The following is an 11926-nucleotide window of genomic DNA, read 5'->3' on the forward strand; positions in this document are numbered from 1 at the left end:
GATGATATGAAAAGTTTCCCTTTTTACCTTTTTTCTCAACATTTGAAAGTACATTTAAGAAAAATAGCCATTATCTAGATGAGAATTTAAAAACTTTTTAAAGTGATCAATTTCCTTCTGGTTTCATGAAGTAAAATGTCTAACATAGGTATACAAACTGTTCCAACTAGAATAGACTACTATTATTTGGCCCAAGGTACTGTCACAAAAATAAAACTCCTATAATATTTTTTTCTCACATGATTGAATACTTAATTAGAACTACTGTACAGAAATGATTAGATTCCTAATTAGACCCTGAGCTTATTAGCTTATTATTTTGACTAAAGAGGAAAAAAACTGCAAGAGAGGCAAATGTTTGATATGAACAATCCTTTCATTTCATTTTGGGCAATACTTCTAAAAGAAAAAAGTCTTTTTTACAGCTTGTAAAAAAAAAAAAAATGCAAATTCCAGACCCCCAGAGTCCAGAGATTCTGATTTAGCAGGTCTGGAAAAATGCTTAGCTTATTCTGGTACAGCTAGTCCAGGTATTCTTCAGTAATTAATAGGAGAATATAGGGGTGTTTTCAAGAGAAAGGATTATGCAACTCACTTTTTGGTTAGAAGTAAGGAACAGTAATTAATATGTTATCTGTTAAACTACATGAACATATTAAAAAATACACTAGAAGTAAACTAAAAAAATGTTAGTATCAGGGTTGTCAGAGTGGCTCATGTGGTAGAGCACTTGCTTAGCAACTGCAAGACCTTGTACTGCCAAAAAAATTGAAATAACAAAAAATGTAATATCAACTTATGGCTGAATATGCTGATTTCACAATGTCAGAATAGGTTGTGGGCTCATTTGTTATTTCAGGTAAATAAGCACATAGTATGACAAAAGCTTTTTTTGGTAACAATCCCAGAAAAATGGTAATATGAGTTTATTGTGATAGAAAAAGGAAAAAGAGTGGGGTGATCAGGAATGATTTTAATGAAGATCATCAAGGAGAAACTACAGTTACCTTTTAAAAATAATGCTATCGCAAATGTCTGACTTTAAATTAGGACCTTAGGCTTAATATTAAAACAAAACGTCACTTGTAGATTCTCACCAATAGTTCTACAAGTGAAATCAAAACTTTCATAGAAATCCAATATTCACTTTCCTGTAACTTAATCTACTGGAATTACATAGAAATAAAAATATATCAGGTTATATCAATTTGTGCAAATTCAAATTGTAACACTCTTGTATATTATTTGAAATTACAAAGTCCCATTTCCAAAAGATTTAGAATAATCCAGCATGGTATCACTTTAATAAGGAGAAACAACAAACATAGTTAACAGAATGAGAAAATAGTTTAATAGTGAGAAAAAATAAGACTTATAAGTCTTCACCTGTAGCCTGCCTTGGTTCTAGTTATTTACAACATAGAATAGTGTAGGAATGTTAAAAAAATTATTATTATAGTGACATCAATGAGAATTCAGCCAAGTTTGGACTAGGCTATAAAACAAAGACAATATGGGCTTAGAATATGGCCCAAAAGTGAAAGAAATACTCCTGTGTGGCAATAACCAACTTTTCTTTTCCAAATATGTGTTCTAATTTGTCATATAAGCAACTAATTATTTTTTTCTAGTCTCTCAGCTTAAATTAAGTGAAATGTGTGAAACAGCATATATATTCCAGAAGACAGTTTTCCATTCTAACAGGTAGAAATTAACTGAATAAAAATTAAGTAACTAAAACCACAGATAGCAAAAAAACCCCAAAAAACAAAAAACAAACCCACAATAGTCTAAGAGAACTACAAATATCTACTGTTCTTTTTATGCTGCTTTGGGAAGAAAATACCTTGCAGTCAAAGAAGGTATTCTCCAAACTGTATATGGGTATACTGACAGTTGGGCTCTTGCCACCTTGCCTGTAAAATCTGATGGGTACAGGCTTCGTTGGCCACCATTATTGTGTATTGATGGTATTCTGTAAATAGCTGACAAGCAGCACTGACCTCTCAGTAACTGCTTCCAGCTGTAAGGGACAAGAACAAGGGATGTGGTGCTGATCCTCGTTTCGTCAGTGCTACTGCAGCTCATTAAGCAGCAACCTGAGAAAAACATATGTAACTAACACATAGAGGAAAAAATGGTTCAGCTCAATGTACCTATCAAATCCACTTTTGTATCTGTGTATGATAAAATTACTTAAGAAGGAATGTTTTTCCTTAAAAAGTAGAGATGAGAGAGGAAAAGAAAAGACAACATTTGTGCTATGGATAGAAAGAGAACCTGCACAGTACTCAAGAAAAAAATGACATGTTTAGGGGTACCAAGTATCAAAATTCTCTGAAAAGTTTTAACCAGTGGATGGGCTGAATGCATAAAGAAAAAGACTATATTTCCTAATATTCTCCAGGAAATAAAGTGTTCAAATTCTAATCAAGAAATGAAATTAAAAATGGCCCTGGCTCTCTCCCAGGTACCACCTATCTAATCACCACCATATGGTGATTTTAGACACTATTAGCACAGAAATGAGTTTAATACATAAAGATTTTACTTTTTCATTTTTTTTTGGTGGTGCTGGGGATCAAACTGAGCAGGTGCTCTAGTGCTGAGCCACACCCCCAAACCTAGTCCATAGAGATTTGACAAAAATCCCAACTACTACAAAAAATTTCCACATGCAATTTACCTACTTTAAATGTATAATACAGAGTTAAAAATGTATTAAGTACATAGTATCAACTGATGAGTAATAGAAATAGATTTATTCTGTTAAATTACCTTTAAATATAATACAATGTTACTTACAGACCTACAACTTTAAATTTTAAATCCAAATCATCTTTTGGCACCTTAAGTAATTTTTTTTTTGAGGTGCTGAGATTGAAACCAGGACCCTGAACATGATAGGCAAGAGTTCTACCTACATACAGCCCTCCTTAAGCAATTTTTGATTGAGAAAAATGTAAAAGACCAGAAAAATTTGGACATTATTATAAAACCAACCAACCAATACATACACAACCTAGAACTGTCTGGTAAATTTGAATTATAATACCTAACCATGAAGGAAAGTTTGACATTTAATAAGAGTATAAAATCTAGAATATTCTAGCTTCAGATATTTAAAAAAAAAAGAATCCAATCTTATCAAAATTGAAAAAATTTTGTTTAGTAGCTCTGAGGAGCAATGTTAACAAAAAATAGTATTTTCAAAGATTACAGGATAGCAAGATAACATTGAAAAGATTTTAGCATGAAAACTGTATGATAAAAAAGACTAACAAATCCTAAACTTAGACATTTAGAAATATTAATGAATTAATCAGTTTTAGAAATCACACTGGAAACAGACTGCATGTTTTTCCTCCAAGTGATTACATCAAAATAGGAAAGTAAAACCAACCCAAATAGTATGTTAATGAATTATCAAAAGTATAGTTTGTAGTGGTAAGAATAGAAATTCTACTCAAAATATTTAATAAAAATTTAGAACCCTCAAATTAACACTGACTTTTGACAAATGCTGATTGGAAAATGTCAATTCTGATATATTAGGTCTTATTTGAAGAAAACAACAGAAAGAAATTAAGGGTATTATTTGCTACTTTAAGAAAAAACATCAATTATATACACGTACAAAACTGCTTTGAATAAACATTATAAAATTTATGTCTATTATTATAGTACTCTAAACTCCAAAGAAAGCTGTTATAGTTGACAAACTGCCTATAAATTGTACTTATAAATTAGCATTATACATCAAAACTAGTGAGTATTTTTAAGTTCTTTCATTTGTACATATGTTAATTATCTCTATCCTAGATTATTCAAATATTCTTCTTATCCCAAGGACAACTATTTCAGTAAGAGAGAGACAGTATAGCTATATTTTAAGGACAATTAATATTTTTTCCCTGAAAGTAAATTTAACCCTGATACTACATTTAATCAATATTATCCAAATGAGATACAAATCACTGGAAAAAATTTTAAACAAATCACCTTCCTCAAATTCTGATAAAATGAACTACATATTAATTAGATAACCAGATCTGCAAATTTAAAAATCAAAATCCTTCAGTGAATGTGTAAAAGAGACCCAACCATATATAACAGTACAAACCTTTATTAACCTGCTTCCTAAAATAACACTACTCCTTAGTTTCTCACCTGTGAGAAGTAACCAAATAGAAGAAAACTTCGTATCTGTACTGATGCTTTTAGATACTAAATTATTTACTAAGATAAATTTCTAGAAGTTTAGAAGCCAGTAGATAAGGAAGGACAATGATAGATGTTGTTTTTGTGTCTAAACAAGTTTGATACACTCAAACATCACAAATTATGAATTCTATAAATAGGAAACAATTTTGTGGGTTTATATTTTTATTCACAATATAAATTCATATACTATACTATATGTCTTCCCTCATTTAACTCATTAAGGTTGCATCAAAGATATATAGGTTGAAAGTGGTAAACTGGACCTGAATTTTTTTCAGATACTACTATTTTTCAATTTTTTTATTACAAATTTTTTTATTAGGATATATTCGTTATGAGGGGGAGAGTCACAGTGACAGTTCTGATTAGACTTATATTGTACATCTGTAAGATCACCCCATCTCAATTTTCAACTTAATACACTCTAACCTGGAAAACATGGGTTAAATAAGAGAGGAAAAATTGTACTCTTTTATCATCCTATTCAAAATAAACTCAATAAAATTCTACAGTCAAAATTATGAAGAGTTCCTGTATTTTACATTTATCTCAAACATCCACGCTTAGAGTGTGATGAAACCAAAATAAAAAGTACCAAAAATTCACCCTTAAGTTCTGATTTCTATTAAACTTTAATATTTTATTTTAGCAGGTTCCTATTTCTGGATTATCTAACATCTAATACAAAAATTTCAAATTTCAGTTTTTAATATTTTGATATATATCTCAACACTCAAGCATTCTTAAACACATCTCAGAATTAGTGTTTAAAAATTTACATTGTTTAAAAGTTAAAAGCAATCTTATGAGCATAATTGTACTTCACTTTAAGACTAAATTACACTTTTTCTTATGAAAACAAACCTTTGGGATTTTTCAATTCTTAAGTATGTAAAGTACATATTTTTATGTGAAAGGACTTTAAAGAAAAATTACACTGTTATATTTTAACAACTCTCATTTTGTTTACTAAATAGGTTTATTTAAACATTACTGTTAATACTTTACAATAAAAGAATTAACCAAAAAAAACTTAGTTAATAGTGTTCAGTAAATTCACTTTCAGGTTACCATTTAGAAAACAAAAATTCTATTAGCTAAATATTACATGAAATGTTCAACTAATACTGTAACAGTCAAAATAAATGTTAGAAAAATGGTTCTGTGATAAAGTATTTGGGAGGTTAAGGCAATAAATTTATGATAAGTTTAGGCATTCTACAATTTTATTATTAGTTTGCAACTTTTGATATGAGCAATGTAAATATTTTAATCACAGTATCTATGAGTAAGATACTAGGTTTCTGCTTAACAAAGGAGGTTTTTCAGTTTCAACCAAATTGCCACTTTTGGTTAGAACAGTACTTGGAATACTTTTAAATTCTCTTAAAATATTCTCATTAATCTTATCTAATTTTGTAGGCTCTACCTACTTCTCTACTTGTCAAACAGCCAAGCACCAAATTCTATTGATTTACCCCTCCCATTTTATATGATGAAAAGTCCACTACATAATTAGTTATCTTACACAACACACTGTAACAACACCCTTAACAGAAGGAAAAAAAAGAAAAATCACTATTAGATACTTATTTTGGGAACAAATACACTCAGTTGGAGTTCAATCTAACACACTACCATGAGAACCTCAAATACATTAAAAAATATGGAGCTTTTAATAAGCAGGATACTCAGCTTTGGCCACTTCACAGGATTTATGTTTTTATTTTCTGATTTTAATTCGCCTAAAAATTTTTGTGTTACCAACTGTCAATTCCAATTATACTGGAAAGATATATAGTGATAGGCTTTTAAAAATTCATCAGTATACTTTAATCTCCTGTCATGTTCCAATGTACTATGTGAGTATTCAATCAAAGAAGTTAGGCTGTTTTCCAAGAATTGGTTCTCTCCTAAAGGTCAAACCCTGCAATAAAAATGTCATGTATTATAGCATGAAGATACTCAACAGATTTCTGCTTCTGCAGTTCCACAGTTGATCACTGAACACAGAGGTAAAGTATTCAAAATGACCCCAATCTTGCCAATGCTGAAAGAAGCCCTAATATGAAAATGGTTTTAAAAGAGAAATAGCTTGATTAGGAACACCTGTGATATGTTTTACCATCCGAAGTCTCTTCAAACAAATCAGATTAGTATGTTTCTGCTTTCATTTCTCTTTAGGGCATTCATTTTCAAAGTAATGTAGATGACAATATGCATGTAGGTAGCTATGAAGGCCCTGGTAGAAGGGACTTTATAAGGAAAATATCATAAATATTACTTGTGCTTCTAAAACTCCTAAAATCCAATAGCTTAAAAAATTACTCAAGAGATAGGGACAAAAGTTAACCTACTTCCTCAAATTATCAAATGTTATTACCAATAACACACTACCTTTATTTTCAACTTTAGTCTTTTGCTGAGCCTGAGTGAATAATACTGACTTTCCAGATATTTTAATTACAATTCTAACAGATCAAATTTAGATTTTAAAAAATAAATTAAAATATTTACATGTAATAAATGGACCACCACTGGGTCAAAGTTTTCTTTGTTATTTCTAGTAAAGGTGAAATGTGACAGTATATAAAAAGTAGTTTAAGTAGTTTTATGATTTGTTTCACCTTTGTGAATCTTAATGGTTTAGTGACAATCAACTAAATAAAAATATTATTCAGTTATCAAAGGTAAAAATGTATTACATGTGAACCATCATGCCGAGTGAGTTTTCTACTCTTACATAATGGCTTAGGAAAATAAAAGAATAAAAGCAAAAAAGACCTCTATTCCTTGCTGCCACATATTTGACTGCTTAAAGAAAAACCTCATACTCATGTATCTCAAAACCAATCCAAACAGCATGACATTTAAAAAATTAAATTACTTTTACATAGTATGGCTCAACAATAGTTTTCTATATTTAAGCACCCTGAAAATTAAGGTGCCCTAAATTTAAAAGTTGCAGAAAGAAAATACAAAAGTAAATGTTAAGTTTTTACTATAGTAACATAAGTCTTTTAAATAGCAGAGAAACAAAAAATACCAGATAATTAGGAAAAAGAGAGGTCTGGATATAAAACAACACAAATATTAAATCAAATGTGTATGATAAAAAAAGACACTAAAAACCTTCAAATAGTAAAACTCAAATCTATTACAGATTATTTATCTTTAGAAACCACGAGAAGTCTTTCCAATGCAAAAATTGTTTAGTAAAGACAAGATTAAATGAAAGCATATTAAACTTCTCCTAAATGGATAAGTATTAATAAAATCCACACTATGTATATTTGATACCAATTCCATTATTTGAAACTTACAGGAAGATCCTTTAAACCATCTCTAATACAAGCAAGAAAAAAAAAAAGAGGCCAATTTTTTTTCTTACCAGAAAGCAGTATTTATAGAATTATTTGTACATGCAAATAATCAAATATATTGACACATACATATAATAAATAATATATATTAACACATATTAGTAACGATGTTACTACTTTTACTAAGACAATCACCCCTTTACAGCTTGAATGCTGTCACTTCTGAAAATTAAATGCTTAATCTCATTTCCAAGATTTATTTGAAATAAAGTAGTATTTTATTACTGATTTCTTTTGGCCTTATGAGATTTGGGGCTATAAAATTTCAACAAGTCATAGCTCGAGTTCTAATTATGTGTCAAAATTAATTGTGAAGCAAAGTGTTTCTAAGTTTGCTCAATTAAAAAAGGGACAGAACTACATGTTTATTCTGACAATTCTTTCTAGATGTGTGCTCTAGTTATAATCAGACTACTTATTTGCTTCTTCTCAAAGAAGTTAAAAAGAAATCAATGTGGGAATTAAGTGTCACTAAACAACAGAAAAAAAGTTAATTTTAGGTCAGTAATATTTTAAAAATTAGAGGCGAATTTTAAACTATAAATTTACAATCTTACTGTTGAAATCTTATTTATCATAGAGAAGAAATATTTAATAGAGTCTCTGGGAATTTCTTTTTGTAAATCAATCAACTGACCAGTATTTCTGAATTGAAGTATTTTGTGACATCCTTAATAGTTACATGCCAACAAATAAAATGAACAAATACAAGTAAAAATACACATAAGACTTCATAAAATAAAAACCTAAAATATAGTACACCAAACGCGATGAAGCAAGGATTCCAGAACATGAAAGCTACTTTTAACTTTTTTCATTAGGTGTTGGTCCTTGATAAACACTAAAACTGCCATTAGTCTGACTGGAAAATGCTGTGTTACAAACACCTGATGCTACATTTTGTAAATGTACAACAGACGACATGTTAACAGCATTAAAAGAAAAGTCTAAAATCAGACTTTTACTTGGATTTTTAAAAATAGTATAAGGGGCAAACAAATAAAAATACCATCAGGCAGACTGATACTTTCTCTAGTTCCCATTCCCCCACAATATGTAAATCTAGTTTTAAAAAAATGGCGAACTACTGTAGCAGCACCATTCCCCACCTTGTTTTTTGGTGGTAATAAATGACTTGTCCTTACACTAGAATAGGAAATAAATTAGAACTATCAATTTCTATAGAGAAACACGAATAACTACATATAAACTATTAAAAATATATACATCTTTTGAAACTTGCCTACATGTTCACAAGTTTAAAACCAAAATCTTCCTGTTATCTAGCATTACACAAAAGGGAAAATATTTTGAATGCTGTGAATTTTATTTAGGAACTAGTGTGTTCTAAAGCTTTAAGTGAAGTATTTTAAATAAAAGTACCTATAACTTCTTTAAAAAATGGATCATTAAACAATCCTTCACCTATCATCTTCAAAACAAAAATCCATAAGCTAAAGCATAGAAAAAATATAGTGAAACGTCACCAGCCCGGTAGAATTTAAAACCTTCCCCACCCTCATAACACTCCCCTAGTCACACAATTTAAATGAAAACTAGAATACAAAACCAAAATCAGTAAAAACCTAAGCCCAGTAGTAAAGATACTTTAGGTATAATTACATTTAAAACAGAAATGAAATCTCTTACAATTTTATTAGACCAAATTTTATACAGGATAATTAGCACCTTTAATGAAATTTTCATGAAATGATCCAAAATAAACAGCTTTGAAAAAGATAAGGAACATGGGTTCAGTAATCACGACTGTTATGAAGGCAATACAAAATAGTATGACTTATAACCCAGCGATAGCACTTATTAGTATAAATTATATTTACAGCCCCACAGAGATTAAAAAAAAAGTGAGATGTTTTCATTTGAGTATGTTCTAACAACGCATATTTGACTTAACGTGAATACACAAACTGTTTCAAAATTCCAGCTACTGCTCATAAAAGGTTATAAAGTATCAAATTAAAAATATCCTTTTCGAAAGCTTCTACAGCTGTTTAACAGTCAGTTTACCACTGTTCTTTGAAAACCACACCTGTCAGTTATCAAGATGCAATTAGATGGGATGACAAGCTTGGCAATACACAGAAATATATTGACGGCTGTCTCAAGCATCATTGAACAAAAATCAACTGAAAACCAACCGAATTAAAACAGCACACCCACACTGCTGCATGCAATAAGTTCCTTATGAAGAATCTGTCAAAGGGATGCAATAACAGGTACCATATATACGCACCTGTGAATACTTACTTGTATCACCTACATTAAGAAACATAAGTCTTGTAAGTTAAAACTTTTAAAAATCTAATGGAATGGCTGAATTAGCGAAACATACATATTTTACATTAGGTGTGAAAAGCTTTAAAAATCTATTCTTTATGGAAAAGAGTATTTCACATTAAGAAAATTAAAGTTTCTTTTCATCAAAATAAACAATTCTCCCATAATCTGCATCTAACAAATACATGTAGCTTAAGACGAAAAATTTTTATCAAAGGGGAAAAAAAAGAAACCCTAAATCCTTCCGTTTTTAGCTAATAAAGACCAGGGTAAACATGTCTTGTAATTTCAGAAGCAGAAATAGAACTTTGTGAAAGTAGATTCTTCAGTTTTACTTTTAATATACATTTCAGAACCATCCGAAAGTCCTTTATGGGAGGGGAAAACCCGCATAAACACCAAATTTTTAGACTCTCCGTGCTAAGGTTTTGTAATTATTTCCGCGGTTCTCCGTTTAAAAGTTTAATTTTTCGGTAGGTCGAGGATTATCCAGCTCAACCCCCCAGTCCCGCTCGCCTCCCTCCAGCCAATCACGGGGGACAAGTCCGGTGTTCGGGGAGTTGCTGGCGACAAAATTTGAAAAACATCACATCGCGCTCTCCCTCTCCTCGGGGAAAGAGTCTCCGGAGGGCGGGTCCCGGGCTTGGGAGACAACGCCAAACCCGAGGTCCCACCAACCCGGGGAAACGCCGCGGCCCCCGCAGCGCTCTTCTGCACACTCATCCGCGGGGAGCGCGCCCGCCCCTGCCCGCAAAGGGTTAAGGCGGCCGCGGCGCCTTCCCAGGAATTGCCACCAAGGCTCCTACCTAGAAGATATCACTTCAAGTTAAAGCCGTCGCCGGCTCCCTTTATTCACTTGTGTCTGACAAGAGCCGATAAGAAGCAACAGCTAAGAAAAAAAAATCACTAAAGGGAAGGACAAATAACCGCCCCTCTTCCCCTCCGCCGGCGTCCGGAGTTCCCGAGCAAAGGTGGGACCGCGGCATCCCGGGAAGTCGGCGCTCACTCCGGGGGATTTCGGCGAGTCCCCGACTGGGGACGCCAGGTCGGGAGGGAAAGTCTTCTAAAGAGCGCGAGTCGGGACGGAGACGCCCGCTCCAGCTCCCTCCCCCCGAGGGGACCGCGCCGGGCGGGCGAGCGGGCGACGAGCGACAGTCCACAGCGCGCCGAGGAGCGCCCGCCGCCCGCCTCAAAGGACTGCGGGGACGCGGCACCCGGCGGCCCAGCTCTCCGCTTCAGCGTCAAGAGACCGCAGGAGAGGGTGCGGGGGGCCACCGGCCGGAGGCCCCCGGGACTCCGCGTCCCGAGTCGTTCCTTAAGTTTCGTGCCACGAGAAGGCGGCCATCAGAGCACCAGGGGAACTGGAGGGGGAGGCGCGTGACCCTGCTGTCAAGGAGCCGCGCGGGGGTGCCGCCGCAGCCCCGGGCGGGGGTCTCGCTGACAGATTCACAGGGCGGCGGCCGCTCGGCCGCGTCCCGCTCAAACTGCAGCTCCCCTCCCCCCGCCGGCCCTCCGCGCTCCCGCCACATTCCGCCCGCCGCCGCCCACTCGCGGATGCCCAAGTCACCCCGAACCCTCTCTCCTGGGATTTACCAGGATTTAAGGGCAGACCTAGCGCCCACTCCTTGTACCCCCTCACCGCCCGCTGGTTCCACCGCTGCCACCTCTTGCGTCTCACTCCTGAGTCTTCAGGCTCCTACCGACTGCGCCCACCCTGTCGAAGCTCCGCGGAATGCCCTTTGCTCTAAATTATTTTTAGTGATTTTTTTAGTAATTTTTTTCGGCGGAGTCCTAGTGGTGCTCCACTCTCGCACAGGTTATCCCGTCTCTCTCGCTAGATTGATGAGATCAGGCATCACTCGAAAATGGCGCCGAAAGCGCTGAGGCTCCTCATTCAAATTCTTTAGAGCCAACCCCGCCGCCCCGGGGCATGCCGGGAACGCGGGCTGCCTCCGCAGCTGTCAATACCGCCTTTAACCTCCCTTCTCCGCTTTCCCGACACTTCTGCGCACGCGCAAATT

The 11926-nt window shown here is 34.4% G+C and overlaps 1 protein-coding gene across 3 annotated transcripts in view; it reads right to left on the reverse strand.

The window, feature by feature from the left end:
* The window catches only part of Spryd7 (SPRY domain containing 7), a 173073-nt gene that overhangs the window by 122520 nt on the left and 38627 nt on the right, over positions 1 to 11926 (reverse strand). The window contains exon 1 of one of the 3 annotated variants that reach the window (XM_074043442.1): positions 11545 to 11792. The exons of the other annotated variants lie outside the window; for them this stretch is intronic. The gene's annotated coding sequence lies outside the window, so the exon portion shown is untranslated. Of the gene's footprint in view, positions 1 to 11544; positions 11793 to 11926 lie in introns of those variants that run through there. 3 annotated transcript variants of the gene reach the window in all.

This window comes from Castor canadensis, chromosome 10 (assembly GCF_047511655.1).
Source record: "Castor canadensis chromosome 10, mCasCan1.hap1v2, whole genome shotgun sequence".
Lineage (NCBI taxonomy): Eukaryota > Metazoa > Chordata > Mammalia > Rodentia > Castoridae > Castor > Castor canadensis.